Raw genomic sequence first — 26,916 nt, 5'->3', positions numbered from 1 at the left:
GACCCTGTTATTCCACTGAAATTGCTCTCTCCAAAGTTATTAATGATTTCTTGACTGCCTAATCAGATGAACTTTTCTCAGTTCTCAGTCTCTTTGACCTCTCTTCAATCTGATACTCAACAGAATCATAGTCTCCTCCTTGACCCACTCTTTTCTCTTTAAGTTTTCAGAACCTAGAGAGTTCTCCTTTCTGTTTTTCTTCCTCATTATCTGACTGTTCCACCTCCTTTGCAGAATCCTCTTGAGATTCCATCTCATCTGCAGGTGTCCCCCAGGGTTCTGTCCTGGGCCCTCTTTTTCTGTATTATTTCACTTGGTGCTTTTCATTAGCTCTCATGGATTTAATTATCATCTATATGTTGGTGAATCTCAAATCTTTATGATCTGGCTCAAACTCTGTGCTAACCTTCCAATTTCAAATCTCCAATTACTTTTCAGATGTCTCTGCTTGGATGTCTAAAATGGCACTAATGCTCTTTCCCCCTACATCCTCCCCATCTTTTTATTTTCTTCATTACTGTAGAGAGCAACATCATCCTCCCAGTACACAACTTAGGAGTCATCTTGGATTCCTCAGTCTCTCTTACCCCCTTCAAAAGCGTTCCCAAGCCTTGTTGATTTTACCTTTTCAACATCTCTCCAAGATGCCCTATTTCTCCATTTGACACTGCCACCACTTTAGAGCTTAGTTTAATTGATGAGTGTAATCAGCAATTTTAAGGTTTTGTTATGTACTTTCAAATGTGTGATTACTTTTTTTGTATTTAATTTTTTCAGCCTTACAGATACAATAGCATTGGGTCATATTTTTTTTTTTGAATGGCAGGAAAAATGTTACATATGAATAAATTTGCTGACAAAAGCACTTTTTTGAATGAGATGTAGTATGGCATAATGAAAAGAAGCTGGCCTCTGGAGCTAGAAGAACCTAGGTTCAAGTCCCACCTGCTTCTGATACTGTCTGGGACTCTGGAAAAGTCATTTAATCCTCTTAGCGTTCTAGGCAGTTTTCTCATACTCTCATCTAGCCCAGGAGGTGCTGATCTGTATTGGTAAGTGGGATTTTCTCATCTAGGTATTCCTTATAATAAAAATCCATGTCCGGTGCTTATCCTTCAGGTTTTGGATGCTTAGAAAAGGTAGAATTCTTAATCATCTAAAGCACTTTAAAGAAAATGTTTTGCCTCTAGGTCTTAAATGTGAATTATGATTCCAGCATATTTTGGCAGTGGGGTCATCCAACGGGCAGCTGCAGAGCAATGTTACATGTACAGTGAAAACTGAGCTTGCTGTTTTGAGTCACAGACAGCTGGTTTTCTGAAATACTTCTCTTTTATTACAAATGTAATGATCTTTGGTTGTGTTTTTCTTTTAAGATTATCTTTTTTGTGATTCTAAAGATGTTGACAGCCCTATATCTCAAGAAATAAACATGTCACCTACTATTCCTAACCTGATTGGTTGCTAGGTTGCCTTCTAAACTAAAATTTTCTCCCTCCTTATCTCTCCTTCCTGGTTTCTCTAGCTTTTTTCAAGCCTCTGATAAAATCTGGCTTGTAAAAGTCCTATTCTGCTCCCTTCTTAATATTGCTGCTTTGTATGATTGCCTTCAATTTATTCTGTTATCTTGTTTGTCCATAGTTGTTTGTATGTAGTCTCTTACTCCACTAGAATTAGACTGGGAACTTGAGGACAGAGGCTGTTTTTGCCTTTTTTGGTATCCACAGTATATAGTATTTGTCCTGTTATAGTAGATACTCAATAAATACATGTTGACTTGACTAAGCACTTATTTTGAACAGTATGGCAGCATAGAGTTGCAAATGAAGAGACCAGACCAGTAAGCTCTGGAGTCAGTTAACCTGAATTTAATCTTGGCAAATAAATCATCTGACCTCTTAATTTTCACATCTGTAAATTAAGGATAATAGTATTTTTAATGCCTATAGTCACTTCATAGGATAGGAAAATGTCTCGGACCTTAAAAGTTTTATAGAAATGGAGATCGAAGCAAAAATATACTTTGGATGAATTCTGGGATAAGTAAAAATTTGCTTCCAAATGGAAGTAAATTGTAAGTTATGAAGTGTTTCAATTGTGTTCTTTTCTTATTGTAAAAAGTTTCAAAACATACTTTTCTTAGTATCTCCAGATCAAAAATATAAAAGGTTTTGAATTCTTCTGTTGTTGAGACCTTGGTACATTTTGTTATTTGATCTAATTCTATTTTGACATGTGGTATGTCAAATCTTATGTCAAATTTTTAAACTACATACTTATGTGAATCATTCATTCACTGACAATTGTATTTTTAAATTATTTAAGATTTACTCTCATCCATCAATTTATAATTGTAGATTAAATTGGATTTGCTTACAGTTTCTTACAAATACTTGCGCATGCTTTCATGAATGAAAATGAGCACACTGCTTGAATTTTATTTTATGCTATTTAAATTTTTACTTCTTAAAACTTTTTTGACTATGCTAGTTTTTATGTTAGTCAATTTAAATTCTTTGGATAATTTTTTCCCCTCTCTACTGCCTTCTCCCCGTTTGATCTTTGTCACAAACTCCAGTTATTTCATTTTAAAAGTTCACCTATATTTATGGATGCATTTTTTAAAAGAAATTTCAGTTTTTAGTCATATGTAGCTTATTGTATTTACTGTTTTTGTTGGTTTGCCTTATTGGACACAACTTTTTCGTAAAAGCTTGTTGGCCCCTTTTAATCACTGAAGGATGTATTCTAGTAACCAGTAAGAAATGTAAACTTAAAGCCCACAACTTGTCATTAAGCAGTAATATTTACCATATTAAGTAAACACTATCCTGTTGTTTAAGCTATAGAGTTTTACATTTGCTGTGTCAGCATGGTTCGTGGGTGGGAGTAGGACAGAGGAAACCCTGATTGAGAGCTGGGCCAAGCCAGGAAGTATGGAACATGATGGCTAATAAAAAGTCACAACAGAAGTGCATATGTATTAGTATTGATATAGAAATATTAGGATACTTAAAAAAAAAAGTATTCTTAATTCTAAGGGTAAATCAGAGGTTAGAATTGGGGTTTCTGACAAGACTGAATGGAATGTTGAGTAAAAGTAAACAATTATAGTTTGATGGCCAGAGATCCAGTTGTGGTAGGAAGAGACCTATGTATGGAGGTCTTGGTTGTCTCCTGCTTTAGTTGAACAGTAAGGTATGTACTACAGACTTCTGTGGCTACCACCATAAAAACAGAAACTTAGGTATTAGGTTGTGTTGGAACTCCTCAAGTTATAGTAATATAGTGTAATGTCTGGGCTAGCTTTCTGGAGGTCCTCGGGAAGGGCCTTGGTCTCAGCATGATAGACACCACGAGAATGGACAAGAATAGAGTCCAAAGTTTTTATTGTCTCTTACACAGTCTGTGTCTGTCATAGTCTGACCCAGTCTCATCCAGTAGTCTGCCAATCTCAACCAGTCCCACCCTCCACTTTTTCCCCATTAAATACCCTATTACAATTACATTATACTGAGTATATGTGAACTAGAGAACCATTACATCACCATACTAAGTACTAAGTATATATGTGAACTAGAGAACCATTTTCTCATCAATTCCACTGAGTTAATACCTTGTTTCAAGTATACTTCTCCAGAGTTCCTGCTCTCTACAATATAGCTCACATTTATTTGCTTAATCTCTTGCTTTGTGATTTATAAGATGCTTTTCTCATAATCTTATACAGTGTCATTAATAATTTTGTACAAATATCATTCCCATTCTATACGAGAATAAATTGAGGCTCAAGGTGAAGGGACTTGGCATTTTTGTCCCATGATTAGTAAATGTCAGTCAAGGACTTAATCCACTTTACTGCCATGACCTCTCTGGATTCCGCTTTTTAAAGGCATAGGGCAAAGGTAATTTCCCTGGTCTGGAATATCTTCCTACACATAATTGGATTGTTGAAATCTTGTCCTGTGTAAATTCCATCTTTCTTTGCTGTCATTTTCTCCCCAATACCTCCCATCTCTTTCCTAGGAACTTTTCACAGTACCCTCCTTTCTTGTTTATAGATGCTATTCTGAGGGTCATAGCTCAGAGGTCCTTTTTTCTCTCCTGCTTGCCAATGATTGGAGTAGAATTGTTTCGCTTTTGCCTTTGTATTCTCCAATGAGAATTCAAAGTCCCTGGTAAATAATAGGCATTAATAAGTGCTAATTGATTGCTTATCGGTTCTCTTTCACTGATGTACTTACAAATTTTTTATTTAGTATTAAATAATAAAAATTGTTAATGATTACTGCTTTATAATACATCATTTGAGCTCTGGAAGTGTTATTTATTTTTTCTTTCTCTTCCCCCTTCCCCCCCTGCTATTCCCATTTTTTCTTCAGGTGAATTTTATTATTTTATTATTTTGTCTGCTTCTGTAAAACAACTCCTTTACAGTTTGGTGTAACACAGATTTCACAAATTAGATTAGATGATATTACCAGAGGCAGTGTAGTGTGATGAATATCACTGGTATTTGGAATCGTAAAGATCTGGGTTTAAATTCCAAGCCTGATGCGGAATTAGGGTGGGATTCTGGGAAGGTTACTCTGTACTTTTTAGGGCCTCATTTTTCTCACTGTGAAATGAAGGGGTTGGATATGATATCTCTAAGGTCCCTTTTCATTCTGAAACTATGAACTTGTGATCATTTTTATGTTTTTAATAGCCCAAACCTGAAGGGTAATTATGCCTCCAATTCTTTGTCCTTTCTTAAAAGAGTATTTTGTGTTTTATGTCTTGTGTGTCTGTAAATTGACCCTGGATATTTTATGCACTTATAGTCATTTTGAATGTTTTTCCCCTTTTAGTTATTTCTCTTGTATTATCTTGTTTTATAGGAATCCTGATTATTTTTTATTTGTTTTGCATATTGCTACTTTTCCAAAACAGTTGTTTCAGTTGATTTTTTTTTGCTGATTCTCCAAGAGTTTCTAAATATCATGGTATCTGCAAATAGAGTAATTTTGTGTCTTTTGCAACTTTTTATGTTTTTTTTTTTTCTTTGCTTATAGTTATTACTAGGATTTCTAGAAGAGTCGCCAAGCAATATTGGGGAAAGGAGACATTCTTGACTTACTATTATATTTATTTGGGAAATTTTTAAAAGTATTTTCTCATTGCATATCGTACTAGCAGTTGCTTTCAAATGCATACTTTTTTTTTTTTTTTATCATCATATTAAAAATGGCCATGCTATCTTTGCTTTGTATTTTCAGAACAAGTTAATGGTATACTTTGGCAGATTTTTTTGGCAACAGTTAATGCAACCAATATGATTTGTAATGATTAAGAATACTATCAATTATATGATTTTTTGGTGCTTCACTCTATTTCATTCCCTGCTTGTTGCTCTTCCAGCCTCCAAAATTGGGTGGCCGTAGGCAACAACTGGATGGAGTTAAACTTTTTAGCTCTGCCTTCCTGGACCATGTATCCTCATCCTCCTTTTCTCTTCTACTCTGCCGTTTTTCCACCTTGTTGGTTTTCACATGTCTTCTCTCCCCCTCATCTACTTCTCTTCCTTTTGCTCTGACAATTACAATTAAAGGAATTCTATTAATGTCTTTGGAAGACCTGGTGACATTTGACTACCTTATTGTGCTCCACCATCTTTGTAACTGTCCCTATTTTGGCTCCCTTCACTGGCAGCTCCTCTCAGGGCAGTTACCTCCCCCATTAGAATGTAAATTCCTTTCTTTAATGAACTAATGCAGAGTGAAGAAAAAAGATCTAGGAGAACAGTTTATACAATGATAACATATGAAAAAAAACTTTGAAAGAATACAGAACACTGATCAGTGCAATGATAAATCAGAAAAATCAAGATCAAACATACTATTCACCTGATAGAGATGAAACTTTTAAATGCAAATGAGATATGCATTTTCAGACTTGGCTTATGGGGAAATAAATGCATTGTCCTAAATCCACTTTATTTATTTATTTATTGCTTTTTATTTACAAGATATATGCATGGGTAATTTTTCAGCATTGAGAATTGCAAAACCTTTTGTTCCAATTTTCCCCCTCCCCTAAATCCACTTTAAAAAGAAATTGTTCATTTGGGAGGAGAGAGAAAAGGAAGGATAAATTAATTTTTAAAATTGTTACTTGAAAAACAAAAATACAAAAAGAATGTAAACTTTTTGAGGGAAGGAATAGTTTTCTTTCTGTTCCTTCCTTTTTTTTTTTATTTTCTTGTATATTTCCATTGCTTAGCATATTGCTTGGCACATAGTAAATACCTAAATGTTTGGGTTTTTTTTTTTAAATTCATCATGTCAATCCATTCCTTTATCTCTGTATATATCTGTTTTTGTCATAATGAATTATTTTGAAATATTGTTCTAGTCTTTTTACTATATTTATAAAAAAAAATTACATAAAGGGGCAGCTAGTTAGTGCAATGGGTAGAGTGCCAGCCCTGAACTCAGGAGGACCTGAGTTCAAATTTGGCCTCAGACACTTAACACTTTTTACCTGTGTGACTCTGGGCAAGTCGCTTAACCCCCTTTGCCTCAGGAAAAAGAAAGAAAGAAAGAAAAAGAAGAAAATTTTACATAAGTAATTATTAGTGATGGTGGTTTATATAGATAGATAGATAGATTTCTTTGCTTTTTCTCCTTTTGTAAGAATATTGTCATTCTCCCAGTCAGTCCAGTTCATAACATTGTTTCAATCTCACTTTCCCCCTCTCTCTTATATCTGTTTGATTGTCAGATCTTATTGGTCTTACCTCATCTCCATCTTTTAACATTTGTACCTTCTGTCCAATCACAAAGCCACTACTACACTCCATTTTAGGACCTCTGCTGCAGTTACAATGGCCTCTTTATTGACCTTCCTCTATGGTTTTCTTTCTGCAATCCATCCTCCACATGACTACCAAATCAGTAATCCTTATTCACAGGTTTGACCATGTCAAATTCCTGCTGAAGAAGATTCAGTGATTGATTATTCACTGTACAGTCTTCTGTTAGGCATTTAAAACTTTTCAGGTTTTAAGCTACATTACATATTCTTCTTTTAATCAACTCTTTTTTTTAAACCACACTTTCCTCCTTGTTCTTAATAAATAACATTGCATTTTTTACCTTAATTCTTTTTACCTTAATTCATCATACTTTGAATATACTCTCTCTTTATCTCTGTCTCTTAAAATTAACTACTTTTAAGCCTCAGTTCATGTCCCATATCCTTAAAAAGATCTTTCCCACTTTTATATCAATTAATGGTATTCTACTCACTTCCATAGTTTTGTATTTATTTGTGTATTTACTTATCTTTAAACATGTTGTTTTTATCCTTTAAATGTAAACTTCTTAATGGCATGGAAGAACTACTTCAAATTTTGCTTTTCAATCTTAGCTTAGCTTAGGCCCTAGTGCATGGTAAACACCATAATAATTGCTTATTGATTGATGGAAAACACATACTGTGTGTTTCTCAACTATAATACTATAGCAGATGTTATTTATGTTGACATTTTTTTCTCTTGTATTAGAATTAGATTGTAAACTGTTATCTTGTTTATTTTTGTACTTACTTTATTTCTCAGGATAGTGCCTTTTCACATAATAGGCTTCCAATAAATGTATGCTGAGTGATTGAATAGTAAATTTTTTCTTTCTTTTCTCATAAAATTGAGTGAGAAAATTTTTTTTGCTCTGGATCTTCAACTTGGTAGGTTAATTAATATTTATTTAAGTGCCTTTACTTAGAGGTATTAATGTTCCTACTTCCCTCACCATACTTAATGTTCACCTCTGAGCCTTGCTTGCAATTCTTGGATGGAATGTAACTTTTTTTTAAAAAAAAAAATCTTCTATTTCTACTTTTTGTCAAAACCTAGTCTTACCTCTTCCACACAACTTTCCATATTTGCCACACTGATGACCTCCTTTCTTGATCTCTTATTGTACTTTGTGCTACTTGCACAGTTATAATATGATCATCGACTTCTGTCTTTTTCCAGTTCAAGTTATACTTCATTTCTAAAGACATAAGCCAGCTTTGTACATGGCCATATCATCCCTTGTTAGTCCCTGAAAGCTTTAATGTATTGTCCTGATGATATAAATAAAGTTCAGTTTGGAGGCCATTGTGTACTGTTGTAGTTTACTTCAGTCATTTGTCCAGGAATTAAATAGTACAATAAATATTGTCATCAATATAATAATTAATTTATATGCCGGTAACACAGCAGAATTAGATAAATAATAGAAGCCATCCTATGACAGGGATTCCAGTCTTTCATTAAAATAGTGGTTATCAAAGTGTGACCTGAGGACCTCCAGGATTCTCAAGCTCTTTCAAAGACTTCAGAAGGTCAAAACTTTTTTCATAATAAAAGATGTTTTTTACCTAATAAAATACTTCTCCCTTTTCCAGCTATGCATCTGGGTAAGGCAAGATTTTTTTTCCTCAATTGTTGTTCAGTTGTTTCACTTGTGTCAGATTTTTCATGACTCTATTTGGGATCTTCTTGCAAAGGTACTGAAGTGGTTTGCCATTTTCTTCTTCAGTTCATTTTACAGATGAGGAAATTGAGACACAGTGTTAAATAAATGATTTGGTCACCCAGCTGAGGGCAAATTTGAACTCAGTTCTTTCTAACTCCACACCCAGTGCCCTATCTACAGCACCACTTAACTGCTTCCTATTACTTCAAACAAAACAACATATCACAACAGATTGACTCTAGAAGCAGTGAGAATCCAGCTGTCTTCAATTAAGTCAGACATTAAGAAGATTTGCAAAAATAGGAAAAATGATGCCTTTCACTAAATTTTTATTATTTTGCAAAATGTAATAACTTTTCATAAACATTTGTTGTTATAACAAAATAAATTTATTTTAAAATAGTAAATTAATAAGAATTTTCTCTATTTTAATATCTAATAAAGTATAAAACCCATATAAAAGTTTGAGGACTGCTCTGTAGTACAGAACAAAAAGTTTAAGTGTAAAAGTCTATGCTGACTATGCTGACAAAGTCAGCATAGACTTTCAGATGAAAAAGAAACATACAAATTTTAAAAAGTGAGTACAGAAAAATATTGATGAATTAATATATTGAGAACCCAGATGAGTTGTTAAGGCTATGTGATATTTAATATATGCTAACTCCTTATGAATCATGTTTTTTGGAGATTAAAACCCCTTTTTTGGATAAAATCCTAATCTTCTTGAATCCAACTCAGACCATCCAAATAATGTTCTTTAAAAAAAAAAAAAAGAGCCATCTAAGATAACAAGAAAAGATAATGATGAATGTTGGAGGGGATGTGAGAAAACTGGGACACTAATACAGTGTTAGTGGAGTTGTGAACTGATTCAAACATTCTGGAGATCAATTTGGAATTAATGCCCAAAGACTTATCAAACTGTGCATATTCTTAGACTCACCATCTGTGTTTCTACTGGGCTTATATCCCAAAGAGATTTTAAAGGCGGGAAGGGGACCCACATGTGCAAAAAATGTTTGTGGCAGCCCTGTTTGTAGTGGCAAGAAACTGGAAAAAATGTTTGTGGCAGCCCTGTTTGTAGTGGCAAGAAACTGGAAACTGAATGGATGCTCATCAATTGGAGAATGGCTGAATAAATTATGGTATATGAATGTTATAGAATATTACTGTTCTGTATGAAATGATGATCAGGATGATTTCAGAGAGGCCTGGAGAGACTTACATGAACTGATGCTAAATAAAATGAGCAGAACCAGATCATCATTGTACATGGCATCATCAAGATTATATGATGATCAGTTCTCATGGATCTGGCTCTTTCCAACAATGAGTTGGAATTCCAGTTCAGTTCCAATGATCTTGTGATGAAGAGAACCATCTACATGCAGAGAGAGAGGACTGTGGAACTGAGTGTGGATCACAAAGTAGCATTTTCTTCACTCTTTGTGGTTGTTTGCTTGCATTTTATTTTCTTTCTTTTTTTTTTTTTTTTTTTTTTTTTTTTTTTTTTTTTTTTACTGTTTGATTTGATTTTTCTTGTGCAGTAAGATAATTGTATAAATATGTATGCATATATGGGATTCAGCATATATTTCTACCATGTTTAATATATATTGTGGGACAGCTAGGTGGTGCGGTGGATAGAACACCAGGCTTGAAGTCAGAAGAACCTGAGTTCAAATCTGGTCTCAGACACTTAGCACATCCTAGCTGTGTGACCCTAGGCAAGTCACTTAACCCCAATCACCTCAGCCAAAAAACCCACAACAAAAAACAGCAACCTATATTGGATTACTTGTCATCTAGGGAAGAGAGTAGGTGAAGGGGAGGGAAAATTGAAACACACGGTTTTGCAAGGGTTAATGTTAAAAAATTATCTATGCATGTTGTGAAAATTAAAAGCTTTAATAAAAAAAAAAAAGAGCCACCACTGATTTTTCATTAAATAAGATTAGTGTCAGTTAATAAAGGGCTAAAATTGAATTCCTTAAGATGCCCATCATTAGGTCAGCATATAATAGTGAACTTAATGAAGGTTGAGATTATTAGATTATTTATTGAGGAGAATGGTTATTAAATCACCAAGAATTTTTAGATTTCTCAAGACATCATTGCCTTTGCATCACTGATTGTTCATCGACATAATGATTCTGACACAACCTGCTTGAGGTGATCTTGAGTATTTGTTGTAAGATGGAATCTGTAACTTCAACAAAATCAAGTTAAAGATGAAGTCTCTTAATTCCTTAGTCTTTTTACTTCTTAAATGTGCCATCTATACTGTTGATTAAATTCAACCACAATCCCTAATTATATGTAAATATCTATTTAGAAAACTAGGGATTCAGATAACGATTGCCCTCAGGAAGCTCATTATATACAGCTCCCCCCCCCCCCCCCCCAAAAAAAAAAAAAAAAAAAAGAAATTCACTTCATAGTTTTTTTCTTAATCATCTGCAAAGTACCTCTCTTGAAAGCTCTTTGGTGAGCTATCTTATGAAACCCCAGTGATTTTTTTCTTTGCCCTCATTCTTTTCTGCTTCACTTTGTATATATCTCAAACTGAACTAAACTTTTCCCATTTCTTTCAGTGGTGGAAATATTCATCCAGCATTCTAGACAAGAAATTGTGAAGTCATTTTTTACCCTTCCGCTTCATTTTGTTATTGATTCTTTCACTTCAAAATTTCAGATCTCTGGTCTCACTAAGTGTTAGAACTCTTTCCATTGCAGATTGCAAGCCATCTGTGCCATCATATCCTTGGTGACTCTTGTCTGTATCTCCTTGTGTTTTCTCCAAAAGAAGTCCACCTAACGTGGACTTTACTCTAGATCTCTTGACTTTAGATAGGTAGTAATGTAGTAGTATGTAGACTCTAGCTACTTACCAGCTCACTTACTTTTTTGGCCTTTTTTGAATGATCTGTTACGTGGTTTTATGTACATAATTCATATGAGTATTTTCCTGTAGCTTATTTTTGCTTCTCATATGATGTGCAATTTTGACATTTTATTATTTATAATATTAGTGTTCCATGATTTTCAGTCATACAACATCATTGCTTTACTCTTTCATCCTGCCCTAAGTTGCCTTGAATCCATGCTAGATGGGGGTAAGACCTGTTATTGCTTGATTGCTCCTATAGCTCAGATGAGACAAGAAGTACTATTCTGTAAAATTGAGGATCACCTGATCTTAAAATTGCCATGCTGTTGTCTCTCTTATTCCTCCCTTTCTGCCTTCTCTAGTTCACAGTCTTATGAAACCTCCTGCCCTTTCCATTCTCACCTACTGATGTCTAAACAGCCCTGAACCGTGCCATTTAAAGACTATCATTTTGGGACTTAACAGGCCTTTTATCCACCCCATAGCTACCTTTTATGTATTGTCTCCCCGCGATGGAGTGTGCTTGACTGTGAAGACCGCGTATTTTAAAATCAGCCTGAGTCAGGAATTCAGGTTAGGGGAAAATCGTCAGTTTTTATTCTCAGTGAAGAAAGTTCAGAGGTGGAAGAGAATGGGCAATAGCAATGTGTGTAGCTGAGTCAAGAAGCTAGCTAGACCAGCAGCTACATGACCGGCAGCTAGGAGTATGGAACCCAGGCCAATCTCTCCCAGCTTCTCTTCCTCTCTCCCTCTCTGCCTCCACCCTCCAAAATCGTCATTTCCTATACAACACATCAGGACTTGCACAGAGAGTAGGCAGGGACCATTCTTTATCCAATCATGTATATTAATAGAGTATAGCCCAATTACTATTTAGTCTCACGTGCTTGGGACCTCAGTGCATCAACTCAAGCCTCAGCCCATTACACTTGACAACAGGTATTGTCTCTTATTTTTCTAGTCAGTAAACATTACATGCAAACTATTGTGGTATAGGCACTGTTAAATACTGTGGTTCTTATTCTCAAGGAATTTACAGTTTAATGGAGACAACATGTAAACAACTATGGTGAAAAAGGAAAGAGAGTTTACAGGATAAATTGTTAATGGACAGAAGAAAATCACTAGGTTTAAAATTAAGATTGGGAAGAGCTTCCTGAAGAACGATCAAGAAATTGATCTCTGCTACTCTTTATTGACTTAGAAAATGATAAATTAACATTATCTATGCTGTCTTTTTATTTTTATTTTTTGTTAAACATTACCTAATTACATTTTAATATGGTTCAAGCTGCACTCAAGTTTTTACTGGTTTTGTGGAGCACAGATTTGATGCCTATGTTGTAGAAATAGTATTTAGCTAGGACTTAAAGGAATTCAGTGCTTAGCATATATGTGTTTAATAAATTTGTTTTCATTCAGTATTGATGTTACAGAAATAGGATTTAATTGCAGGGCAAAACTTGGGACTTTTCATCTAATATAAATTTAAATCATTTAACCAGTGATTTATTAAATTCTTATGTACCAGGTACTGTGATAGGTGCTGGGAATGCAAAAACAACAAAAAAAAATTAACATCTGCAATTCTCAAGGCTCTCAAATGTATATGTAAAATAAATACAAAATAAATATAAAGTTGTTAAGGAAGGAATCAGCAGTTGGCATTATCAGTTAAAGGTTTTGTGTAAATGGTACAATATATGCTTGCAGTAAAGTTCATTAACAATGGTAGACATGAATTCATATTTAAAATAATTTTGATAATTTCAATTATTTCTTACTTGCTTGTCAGATCTCATATTATAATTTTTTTTGTATTGGGGCAGCTTGTCTTTGTAGGGGAGTGGAGATGCCATCTCTATCTTTTTATTATTGTTTGTTTTTGCTTGGATTATTATTGGTATTACTTTCAACCTTTAGTTTCAAGTCCCATTTTTTGAGGATTAGTTTGTTAAAACAAGAAAAATTAGCGCAAATCCTTTTAACCAGATTCATTTATTTCAGTCTTCTTTTGAATGAATGGGGGGCGGGGAACGGGACTCTCAGTCCTACCATGTTTTAGAATGCTTTCTCCTCTCAAAAGACCTTAATATGTGACAGTTGTAGTGAGTGTACTAGTATTAGTTCTTGTATTAATATTAGTAAAACTTAATTTATTATTTTAAAAAATAAAATAAAAGTTCTGATATTTTTCTTATATTCTAATGTGTTGTGCACCCTACTTTGGAGGCCATTGATTTGAGGGAAGGGTAAAGAGGAAAGGATTGGATTCATGAAGTGTAAAGGAGATGATGGTACTCAATAAGAGATTTGAATTTTATTTTCTGCATTTAAAAACATTCTGAGAAAAGAGGACTAAGAGACTGAAGTCCATGATAGCAGAAAAAAAAAAAAAAGATTTGGAACCTTTAAATTAAGTGTTCTCCAAAGTTTATTTAAGCTCTTATGCCCATGAATTCTATGGATATTTTATTGGCTTGTCTGAGAGAAGTCTCATCCCTTCCCATGCTCTAAAAATCAGTCTCATATGTTTGTCCTTGGTTTTTGTTCTTATTGTCTTTTTTTCTGTGTTGAACCTTATTATTAAGCATAGTATTCTCTGCCACTTCTGAGATACATTTTAAAAAATTTTATTTTTTTCTGGATTGCTTGGCCTTCATTACAGCTTGTTGTTATATAATTTATATAGTTTAAAAATTTCCTTCTCCTATATTCGTTCCATGTGATGTTAGCCATTCCAGGTTGATATTTCCTGTTTCTGGCAGTTTTTTTAAAACCGGATTTAATTGAGTAATGAACCAGGTAGTGATCATGGTTTAATTTATTTGGTATCCATTCCAACAATAAATATTAATGTACCTTACACTTTCAAATTTTTGCTGAGCATTTCTTGGGTTTGAGTTTATTTTGAAAAAGATCCTTGTCCTTTATTATGAAAAAATGCTTGGTTACAATTTTCTCCTTTTTTTATATCCTGGTTGCTGAACTTAGTCTGTTGCCCGATATAATTTTATGCACATACTCATAAACTTGGGTTAAGTTGTTAGTCCCTATTAACTGGCCTGTCACTTTTATCCTAGTATATCTCAATGAACATCAGTTTCATTCCCTGCTATGAAGTGGTTAATTTTGAAGTTATGTGCTAATCTCGAGAAACAATATGTGCCAGTTGCTGTGGCCAGTAGGGTGTGGTTCAGAAAGGACTTGCTTCTGATGTTATTCCTTGGGCTGAGCTAGAATGGGCTAATTATAGAGACAAACTCTTGGGAAGGAAAAGAACAGGGTCAATTAGAGTATTCAGCACTATTTCCTTTAAATTAGTAGTTGAGTTTAGTAGATAAAAATAAAGAAGTAGTGAATTTTAAAAGCAATAGCTTAAAATAGTATTAGAGGTTGTCAGATGTTGTTGATCTAATGGATTTTCATTCTCTTTCCAATAGAATATGCTAAAATTACTTAAAAACTACCAAAAAAAAAAAAAAAACCACTTGGACATATAAGTTTATAGTTATTTAGAAAAATCTTAAGTGACCGCATTTCTTTTGCATATTTTAGTTTAATGGATTTGCTTAATGAGTATGGTCACATACATTCTCAAATATTGGTGCCTAGAGATAAGTATTAGACCTATGATTTCATTGCCATAGGGAACTCTCTTAGGTGAGGAAACTCTCTCTAACCAATGCAGGCCATCACCTTCTCTGCCATTTATAGTCTTTGAGATTTATGTAGAGCAGAGATAAAAAGAATAATTATATCATAAAGTCAGTGTTCATTGCTGGGGGCGGGGGGAGATATCTCAGCATATTCTTATCATTGCCTTAAGAAAAGTAGTGTTCAGAGTCAAAAAAATGTCAGTTTTATAAAATACAATGTCTGTTTCTTGCCTGCTGTACTGAAACTTCCAAATGAGAGAGAAGACAAATTGAACAACTTTATAATCTTCATTAAGAAGGTATTTTGAAAAAAGCTACTTTAGAACAATATGTACTATTTTATTCATTGCTAAGCTGTAAATGCTCTAAAAACAAATATTGTTAATATACCTTATACCTTAAAATTTTTGCCGAGCATTTCTTGGATTGGAATTTATTTTTTAAAATATCCTTGTCCTTTATTGTAAAAAAACACTTGGATATAATTTTCTTCCTTTTATATCCTGGTTGCTGAATCTAGCCTGTTGCCCAATTTAGTTTTATTCACATTCTCATATAACTTGTATAAGTTGTCAGTCCATAGGCATTCATACTCAGTTTCCTCATTTTTGGTGATCTCATCAACTCCCATGGTTTTAATTATCTCTATGAAGATGACTCTCCTATCTGTATATCTTAACTTAGTCTTTCTCCAGAGCTTCAATTTTGCATCAACAACTGCTTGTTTGGCTTCTCACACTGGATGATCCTGTAGATAACTGAAACTCATCATGTCCACTACAGAGCTATTATCTTCACCCTAATCTCTTCTCCCTCCCTCAACCCAATCTCAGGTACAGGGTTTTCTTTTTGGTTAATGATAACCACTCTCTTTCCAGTCCCTCAGTTTCTCAAACTGAGTCATCAGTGGATATGTCATCCTATATATCCAGTCATTTTTTAAGCCTTTTTGATTCTCCTACCACATTTCTTGCATCTTTGATCCCCTTTATACTCACATGATCACCATTCAGGTTCAGACTCATTGCTTTTCTCCTGGGCCATCGCAGTGGAGCTTCCTTTTTTCATTCTACCACCTCTGCAGTGCCTATTCATCACAGAATTGCCAAAATAGTCTTTTGAAAGTATACATCTGAATATATACATTCCCCAGTTCAGGATTCTCCAGTAACACAAATTCCCAACTTGCCTTTTCATACTTCCTTAACACTCTCCACTTCACTCTACCTGGTATACCTTCTATTCCAAAAAGTTGCAATTCCATCTCCCACATACATGCCTTTGTACAAATTGTCTTCTGTCGCTACATTAGTCAGTCATACAGTGATCATTTTACTCAGTGCTTGTTAGCCACTGTTCTAAGTACCTGGGCTGCAAATAAAATAAAAATATAGTCTCTGTCCTGAAGGAGTCTTTCCTCACTTGTTTCTTTGAATTCTTAGCTTCTTCACAGCTTCTTTGGAAATCTTTTCTGATTCACAGTCATTTGTGCTGAATTCCTTCTTATTTTATATGTTTTAATTTTTATATACATTGTATTCCCTAATAGAATGTAAGCTCTTTGTAGCCAGAATCTATTTGTCACGTTCTCTTTTAAGTACCTTCTTTATATTATTGGGTATCCTAAAAGTCTTAGTGAAGTTTTAAGTAACTTTGTAGTAGGTACTTAATAAATACTTGTAGAATTGAATTGAGTGCACTTAATCTTTACAAGAGACATTTATTTATTTTAAAGACTTGTATCCCATCCTGTTTTCTGTTGAGATTCCACACACAAAGAAAAGAACACTGGATTCAGGAGACTTTAGTTTTTCATCCTCTTTTCACCACCAGGACAAATTACTTCATCTCTTAGTTTCCATAAATGGGAAAGTACAGAGTTGCACTTAATGATCTTTGTAGCTCAAATACTCTGATTTCTGTGGAAGGTAGACATTTGGAAACAAAGCTTCCCCTTTTCCTGTTTCTTATAATGTTAACCATCCTTGCCTCAAGGATGATGCCTAATGAAATTTTGCTCAGACTGATCTGATGACTTATGAATATGGTATTTGTAGTGGCAGGTGATGTAATTAATTTGTGTGTGTGTGTGTGTGTGTGTGTGTGTGTGTGTGTGTGTGTGTGTGTGTTAGACTGCTGTTGTTTGGAGGTAGGCAGGGATGTTTCCCTAAGTACATTTAATAGAACAGTTAAAGGATTTTTGCTTTCCTTTCCTTCCCTATTACATCTTCCATTAGGCGATTTCAGGACAGCTGGTAGTATCCACTGTACTTTGTAGCTGCCCCTCTAAATTGAGATTCTTCCTTGGGACAACCATATAAAAGTTGTCTTTGAGCATAAGACTTTTATTAAGAGTAGGGGTGAGGGAAGATAAGGCTAAGAGAGAAAGGCTTACCATTTCTTTACTTGGTTTTAGGACATGGCTTACCTAATGGTAGAAAAATTGGCTGACAAGAGCGAGCGGTGAGGAGTGATGGGCTCAATCCATCTCTTTTTATGTGTGAGTAGTACAAAAATGTGTTTTTAACAGCCCTGAGGGCAATGACCAAGAAAAGAAAGATAGCTTCTGGCTGGTAATGTGTGAGTGACATTTTTTTTTTTTTTTTTGTTCCAAGAGTCAGGATTTTACTTCCCAGAAACCAATTCCCCATCATCCTGTTACTAGAGATTAGTGCAGGTTGTTGCTGCTAGGGTGGGCAAATTAGGATGCTAATCTAAGGGGCAGCTGGATGGTGTGATGGATAGAGTGTCCACCCTGCAATCGGGAGAACCGGAGCCCAAAGGTGGCCTTGGAGGCTTTCTGTTTGTGTGTGACCTGGGCAGGTAGCCAGTCTGAAGGACCGGAGAGAGTTCTTCCTACTAGGAGAGTTAGAGAAGAGATTGAATTCTCTGTTTATGAGTGTATGGCTATTGTTTTGATTGTTTTGTACTAATGTCCCTAGGCTTATATTATCCCTTGTGTTAAATGCTTTTATAAAGTATTGAAGAGTATAGTATAGAATAGCATAGAATTCTACATCTAGGTTATACTATTACTTTGTAATCATCCATTTGGAGATTCCTTTGCTGACTGATGTAGGAGTTTAATTGGATCAGGAAAACTGTGACCTAATGTCCTGATTTCCACACTCTTAATATAGTCTTCATTTAATTGCTATAGTTAGTGACTCTACTTCAAAATCTATTTTCTCTCTTTTCTGTCCGCTTTTAACCTATTCTTTAAATCACAGTTCAAATGTCATCTTATCAATGAAGCCTTTTTTAGCTAAAAGTAATAATCTTTTTGGATTTGAGTTCTCTGCAGTATGATTATTTTGAATATCCTTGCCCTGCTCATCCTTCTACCAATCATTCCAAGCCATTCTATACCGGAGTGCTTACAGAGTTTTTTAAATGTTGTTAAAATTCTAATCAAAATTAAAAAAATATATTCTCTGTCCTTGCTAGTTATGCAGAGATGATAAAGTTTTGTAGGCTCTCTTCTTAGTCAATTTGCTTTTTTCATTGTGACAACATTTAAAACTTGGATGCTATAGTGCTGTTTGCAGTCTCTAGATGCAGGCATGGTCCTTAACACTTGGATACTTAGAAGCTCTAAGTTGACTCTTTAAACAGTGCATACTTTATTTTAACTGTGTCTTTTTAGTATGTATGATCTGTTTTATGTTCAAAGTTATCCTAAAGCTTGATTTCATTATGTCATATTATCTATGCTATAGAATGAATTTTCACTATCAACTCCCAAATGGAACTCTATTCATTATACCGACTCTGAGGATACTCTTTCTTTCTCCAGTTATATTGTGTATTGAATTCTAATATTTCTTTTATGTAAAACACATTATTAAGAATGGCTTTCAGGCTTCTAGATCTCCAGAAATCATACCCCAGAAGAGTTAAACTACTTAACTTTGGAACACCTCATCTGACCTTGTGGATAATGCTGTCCTGATTGGTGAATGCCTGTAAGTCTAGTTGACTTTGGCCTCAACTCCCTATTGTCCAATCATTCTTCACCATAGCTGTCTTCTTTCCATGCCAGGAACATGTTCACCTTTCTCTTTCTCCCAAACACAATTCTTCCTTCACTTTCCTATATGTATTGTGCCCTCCAATAAAATATAAAGTTGTTTTGTTTTGTTTTGTTTTTAAACCAAGGTTCATTGTATTTGTATCCCAGGGCTTAAGCACATACATGGTAAATATTTGATTCATTTAGAAATGATAATTGCTTTGTGACAGGAAAAAGGACAATAGGTCAGAGGATGTTAAAGATTGGGAATTAGTGGATATGTGTAAGCAAGGAGAAAAAGAAAAATCTGATTTATAAAAGAATTTGAGATAGCTGAGAAAAGGGCAGCTTGTAGTACTGGATCTTAGTTTAGGGGGCTTAGGGATGAGAAGAGTTTAAGGGGATTTAGTTATAAAATTAATATAATGTAGCAATCTCTTTTCATGTACTGAGTAATGTGAAGAAATAGTTTTGATCTGGAACTTGGTTTACACATTAGAACTAACCAGAGAAAATCCATTCTTATTCAGGACTATTCAGGACTAGAGCTAGCTAGCAAGTAAGTTTCCTTTTAGAGGACATCTCATAGAATATGTTAAGAAATTGGTATGGTGATACTGTGAATGGGGGGGGGGGTAGATTTAGGGGCTGTTGGAGGAATAGTTAATAAATGGGTAGTATTGAATAGTAGAAATAGCTCTAAAGTTGGAGTCCAAAGATCAGTGTTTGGAATCCTAATTTTGCTGCTTATTAAGTGACATATCACATCACTTTTTTGGGACTCCATTTCCATTTGTTTAAAACAAATAGGCTAGACAGGGTAGTTTCTCAGCTCTCTGTAAACTTTGTGATCATCCAGCTTTGTGAAAATATAAATCTGAGTCAAAATAAATTAAGTTATTAAATTATTACAGGCATATAAATTATATGATATATGTAAACATCTTACAAATAAGTTGGCAGAGGATCTGGGTTTAAATCCTGACTGACATATAAATGTTTGATCTGTGGGCTTTTAATCTCCTGGGGCCTCAATTTCTGAAAAAAACGAAGGGCTAGGTTAGTTGTCCTCTGAAAAATCTTTCATTTTTTATTTATTTATTTTTGTGGACTACAAGCCCCAAATGAGTCAGTGATATGATGTGACAGCTCCCCCCTCCCCCCCCCAAAAAAAAAGCTAATGTAGCCTTAAGAGATACATAACTTTGACTAAAAAGAAGATAGTTCCCCACCAGTGATCTGGTGAGACAGTTGTGTATACATACAGTTTAGAAAGTTTAGAAACAGTTTAGAAAAGATATTGTTAACTTGGAGGATTACCAAAATAATGAAAAACCCTTGAACTCAAGTCATTTGAAAAAATTGAGTGTATTGAATTGATTTTGGGGAAGAGAAGATTGGGATAGGGACATTAATGCTTTGTTCAAGTATTTGAACTACTAGTAAATAAAAAAAGGTTTGGGACCTGTGGTTGGCCACTGAGGGGTGGAACTGGTGCTATATTGTAGATAGAAGTTGAAAAGAAGAAAAGTTAGGATGGATGTTGGAAAAGACTTCCTGAGAATTGGGAGATACCAAGAGTGGAATGAGTTTCCCAGGAGATAATAATTTTGCTTACTTCTAATGGTCCTTTAAGCAGAGATTGAATGACCATTTCTTAGATATGTTGTGAGCTTCCTTTGTTTGAACTAGATGATCTCACAAGTTACTTCTGATCCTGGAAACTACAATATCATTCTTTTTTATTCGTTGAATTAATTTGTGAATCGACATATTTTAATAATTTTGTTTGGATTTTACAGTGTTTTGGAACTTACTCTCTGATTCTTAAACTTCTGTTGCTCCTCCTTTCCCTCTCCTCCCTGGCAATTCTGAAAGTGTTCTGATGAGTCTCCCAAAATTTGGATGTTTGACTGGAAAAGAAAAGCTTTGTAAAATGTATTGCTGCAAATCGTAAATGAAGGGGAAGTATGACATTCTGACTCAAATTCTAGAATCTGACATGACTAAATGGTCTTTTTTCAAGCTTATTTCATTAGAAGTTAGATGAAAGTTTGAAATAGATTTAGGTTCATACTTGAGTTTAAATAATAGTATTTGATACTAAAACAAATTTATTGGGGGAGGCAGGATATGAAATATTGTATTATTTCTGTTTAGATTTGTAAAAGTAAAACTCATCTGCCTCTCAATTTGACTGGCTTGGAGAGGACAGTTAAAAACCATTTCTCCACTTCAGGCCTGTTCCCAATGAGAAGAAAACAATTATTTATCATCTTCAAGTCAAAACAAACAAACAAGTATTACATGATAATAGAGAATCTGGTGTAACAAATAAAGTTGGCTTCAGAGTCCGAAAACCCTTGGAGTCAAGTCCTGAGTCTTACAAATAATAGTTTTATGACCATGGGCAAGATACTAAATCTTAGTCTTCTAGGCATTTGCTTGAAACCATAAGTTACAGAGAAGGTGCAGACCTGAATTGGTAAAGATAGTGCGTTTACCAGTGACATGCATATATTACATATTTCAGTACATAGCTCTTTCCCTGTGTTAGAATATGAGATTATAATATAACTTAGGGTCCAAATATAATCAGTTATTTTTCACAACACAACAGTAAAGAAAGATAACATTTATCTTTTATAATGGATTTTTAAAATTCAAAAATTTTTGTATCGTGCCTTTTCCTTATTACAGAAATAGGCATTTTCAGCACTGATAACCAGTGTTAGAACTGAAAGAGATCTTAAAGATGTGATCTTAGGGTCTGTGAACTTTATAAAAAATTTTTTTTATTAACTATTGCAATGATTAATTTCCCTTTAAGAAATGAAAGCTACTTATAGTTATATGAAAAAAAAAATACTCTAAATTGCTGTTGATTAGAGAAATGCAAATTAAAATGGCTCTGAGGTACCATTACATATCTCTCAGATTGGCTAAGATGGCAGAAAATGTTAAATGTTGAAGGGAATGTGGGAAAACAGGGACACTAATGCATTGTTGATGGAGTTGTGAACTGATCCAATCATTCTGGAGAGCAATTTGGAACTATGCCCAAAGGGTATAAAACTGTATATACCTTGGATTCAGCAATACCACTACTAAGTCTATATCCTAGAGATCATAACAAAGGGAAACGGATACTTGTACAAAAATATTTATAGCAGCTCTTTTTAAAAAAAAAAATTAGAACCTTTTTATTTTCAAAACATATGCATGGATAATTTTTCAGCATTAACCCTTGCAAAACCTTGTTTTCCACTTTTTTCTTCCCTTCCCCCCTTCCCTAGATGGCAAGTAATTCAATATGTATTAAACATAGTAAAATATATATGTTGAATCCAATATATGCATACATATTTATACAATTATCTTGCTGCACAAAAATAATAAAATAAAACAGGAAAAAAATGAAAAAGAAAATAAAAAGTTAGCAAACAACAACAAAAATAGTGAAAATGTTATGTTGTGATCTCCACTCAGTTCCCACTGTCCTCTCTCTGGATGTAGATAGATTTCTTCATGAGAAGATCATTGGAACTGGGCTGAATCATCTCATTGTTGAAAAAAGCCACATCCATCAGAATTGATCATCATGTAGTCTTGCTGTTGCCATGTACAATGATCTCCTAGTTCTGCTCGTTTCACTTAATATCTCTCCAGGTCTCTCTGAAATTTTCCTGATGGTCGTTTCTTACAGAACAATAATATTCCATAACATTCAGATATCATTTTATTCAGCCATTCTCCAACTGGCATCCACTGAGTTGCCAGTTTCTTGCCACTACAAAAAGGGCTGCCACAAACAGTTTTGTAGCATGTGGGTCCCTTTCCCTCCTTTATGAGATCTCGTTGGGATATAAACCCAGTAGAAATCTGTTGAATCAAAGGGTATGCACATTATGATAACTCTTTGGGCATAGTTCCAAATTACCAGCTCTTTTTGTAGTGGCAAAGAATTGGAAATTGAAGGGATGCCCGAGTTGTGGCATGTGAAGGTAATAGAATGGTTTGTGTGATAAGAAATGAGCAGGCAGATTTCAGAAAAATTGGAAAGACTGAAATGATGCTCAGTGAAGTGAGCAAAATCGGCAACATTGTGTGATGATAAACTGATAAATTTAGTTCTTCTCAGCAATAAGTGATCTAAGACAATAGAAATGTGATGGAAAATGCCATATACATCCAGAGAAAGTATTATGGAGATTGTATACATATTGGAAATTGTATACATATTGGAAATATGTTTAACATGATTGTACTGGTATAACATGCCACATTACTTGCTGTCTTGGGGAGGAGAGAAGAAAAAGAAGGGATTTTGGGATTGAAAAACCTTTTTTAAAAAAATGAATGTTGAAAATTATTTAACATAATTGAAAAAAATAAAATACTATTAAGTGGAAAAAGTAATTGGCTTCCTTTTTAAAAATTATAATTTAAAAGCATTCTGAGATAGGGTCTATAGGTTTTATCAAATTGCCAGAAAAGTAATCTAAGAACTGCTGACCTAGTCTAACTCACCCACTGATTTGGCAGAGAAAGAAACTGATTTTGAGATTAAAGTACCCTAAGGCCATAAAGATATTAAGTGGCAGAACTGGGACTTGAACTCAGTTCTTTTCCTCCAAATCTAGGGTTTTTAAGGTTCCTAGAATAATGCTTACTAACACTGAAATTTTGTAGGCCTAGAATAGCAGATAATGCTTGAAAACTTATCAGCATTTTCTAATTCTGAAACTGAAAACTATTAATAGAGAACTTTGAGCGGCATGAAGAGATAATTGGTTCTGTTGATATTTCTGAATATTTTATTTCATTTTATTAATTCAAGTATAAGACTCCCTAAGAATGAGCAGAATTATACTTAAATTGAGCAAGCCATAAACGAACTCCCAAAGAAAAAAATCTCTAGGATTAGATGGATTTGTAAGTGAATTCTACTTTGAAAGAACATTGAAAGAATAATTCCAATATTATATATACTATTTGAAAAAGTAGGTAAAGAAGGGGACTTAATAAGTTCCTTTAATGACACAAATATGGTTTTGGTACCTAAACCAGAAAGAACAAAAACAGAGAAAACTAAGCCAATTTCTCTAATGAAGCAAGTATCAAAAATTTGTTTTGTTTTGTTTTTTATTAGTATTTTATTTTTCCAAATACATATAAAGATGGTTTTCAACATACATTTTTGTAAAACTTTGTGTTTTGAATTTTTCCCCTTCCCTCTCCAAGATAGTAATATGTGCATTCCTTTAAAACATTTCCATATTTGTCATGTTGTGCAATAAAAATCAGACCAAAAGGTGTGTGTGTGGAAACTATGAGAAAGAAGAAAATAGATGAAAAGGTCAGAATGCTATGTTTCAATTTATATTCAATCTCCATAATTCTCTCTGGATGTGGATGACATTTTTCATCTCATGTCTGTTGGAATTGCCTTGGATCATCACATAGTTGAGAAGAGGCAAGTTCATCATAGTTAATGACCTCGATTAATCGTTTTGAACCTATGTACAATGTTCTTCTGGTTCTGTTCATTTCACTCGGTATCGATTCATGTATATCTTTTCAGGCTTTTCTGAAATCAATCTTGTCATTATTTCTTCTTTCTTTTGGATTTTTAAAAATTAGTATTTTTAAAATATATGCAAAAATTTCAACTTTCACCTTTGCAGAGTCTTATGTTCCAAATTTTTCTCCTCTTCTTCCCTTCCTCTCTTCTAAAGACATCAAGAAATTCAATATGGGTTAGACATATAATTCTTCTAAACATAATCCCATATTCATCATACTGCACCAAAAAAGAAAGAAAGAAAATTGGCAAAAAAGAAAGAAAGATCAAAAGGAAAAAAAAAAATAAGTGAATATACAACAATAAAAAGGTGAAAATACTATGCTTTGATCTATAATCATTCCCCATAGTTTTCTCTCTGGATGCAAATGATACTTTCTGTCACAGGTCTATTGAAATTATTTTGAATCACCTCATTGCTGAAAAGAGTCAAGTCTTATCACAGTTGATTATCACATAATCTTATTGCTGTATACAATGTTGTTTTGGTTCTGCTCATTTCACTCAGTAGCAATTCATGTAAGTCTTTCCAGGCCTTTCTGAAATCACCTAAATCATTTTTTATGGAACAATAATATTCCATTATCTACATATACCATAACTTATTTAGCCATTCCCCAAGTGATAGGCATCCATTCAATTTCCATTTCATTGCCATTATGAAGAAAAAAAAAATGCTACAAATGTTTTTACTTAAGTGGGTCCTGTTTTCTTTTTTAAATTGTCTCTTTGGGCTACAGACCCAGTAGTGAGACTGTTGGATCAAAAGGTATATATAGTTTTTTAGCCATTTCGACATAGTTCCAAATTGTTTTCCTAATAATTCCACCAATAGTGTATTAATATTCCAGTTTTCGCACATTCTCTCCAAGCTTTATCATTATCTCTTCCTACCATCTTAGTCAATCTTGAAAGGTATGAAATGGCACCTCAAAACTGTCTTAATTTGCAATTTTCTAATCAATAGTGATTAGAGGTTTTTTTATATGACTAGAAATGGCTTTAATTTTGAAGCAAAAATTTTTTAAAATACTAGCAAGGATATTACAATGATAATAAATCATGAAAAGCATACTCTGTGACCAGTTGGAATTTATGACAAGAATGCAGGATTGGTTCAATATTAGGAAAACTATAATTGACCATTTCAATAACAAAAATCATCTGATTATTTTAATAGATCTAGAAAATGCTTTTAACAAAGTGCAACACCTATTTCTATTTAAAACAGTAGGAAGCTTAGAAGTCAATGGAATCTTAAAATGACAAGAATTATTTTTCTACAAGCAATTTCAAGCATACTCTGTAATTGGGATAAGCTAGAAGTCTTTCTAATTAGGTCAGGAATGAAGTAGGGATATTCATTATTACTGTTATTCAATATTGTATTAGAAATGCTAGCTATATGGCCCTGGATCAGCAGGACCTAAGGTTTAAATCCAGTCTGAAGACACTTGACAATAACTGTGTGACCCTGGGAAAGTCACTTAATTGTGATAGCCTCGCCAAAAATAGAAAGAAAGAAAAAAAAATGCTAGCTATAGCAATAAGACAAGAAAAATATTTGAAAGAATAAAACTAGACAATGAAAAAAGGAAACTATTACCTTTTGCAGATGATATAGGAGAACTTTTAGAGAATCAACTAAAAATAGTTAATATAAGCAAAGTTTGAGGATATAAACTTACATAAATTAACAGCTTTTCTATATATTACCATCAAAATCCCATAGGAAGAGACAGAAAGAGAAATTCTATTTAATGTCTGCAGACATTATAAAATATTTGGGAGTCCATCTGCCACGACAAACAAACCCAGGGACCATATGAAATAATTGCAGAATGCTTTTTATGTAAATATAACAGATCTTAAAAATTAGAGAGCTCATGGATAGGCTGAGCCAGTATAAATAAAAATGACAATTTCTATCTAACTTAAAAACTCATTCAGTGCTGTACTGATCAAACTACCAAAAATTTGTTTTATAGAGCTAAAAAGAAAAAGAAAGAAAAAATAAAAATAATTTATCTTGGAGATCCAAAAACAGAGAATAGTGAAAGAATTAGTGAACAAAAAATTATGAAGGAATGTAAGCCTACCTGTAACCAGATCTCAAACTTAAAAAGCAATAATCATCAGAACATTTTGGTACTAAGAAATAAAATGGTGAATAAGTGGAATAGATTAGGCATGTAATGCACAATAGTAAATGGCCATAATAATCTGATATTTGATGAAATCCAAAAATTCATGCTTTGGGAGTA

General features: G+C 33.8%; 1 protein-coding gene across 12 annotated transcripts in view; it reads left to right on the top strand.

Moving 5' to 3' along the window:
- MYO9A (myosin IXA) overlaps positions 1–26,916 on the top strand; it is a 301,754-nt gene that overhangs the window by 4,613 nt on the left and 270,225 nt on the right. For 2 of the 12 annotated variants that reach the window (XM_031956321.1, XM_031956311.1), the window contains exon 1: positions 17,198–17,556. The exons of 9 other annotated variants lie outside the window; for them this stretch is intronic. The gene's annotated coding sequence lies outside the window, so the exon portion shown is untranslated. Of the gene's footprint in view, positions 1–17,197; positions 17,557–26,916 lie in introns of those variants that run through there. One more of the 12 variants, XM_031956322.1, reaches the window with a different exon arrangement.

Source organism: Sarcophilus harrisii, chromosome 2 (genome assembly GCF_902635505.1).
Source record: "Sarcophilus harrisii chromosome 2, mSarHar1.11, whole genome shotgun sequence".
Taxonomy (NCBI): Eukaryota; Metazoa; Chordata; class Mammalia; order Dasyuromorphia; family Dasyuridae; genus Sarcophilus; species Sarcophilus harrisii.
The sequence above is the reverse complement of the archived record's forward strand: the minus strand, read 5'-3'. Positions and strand labels throughout refer to the sequence as shown.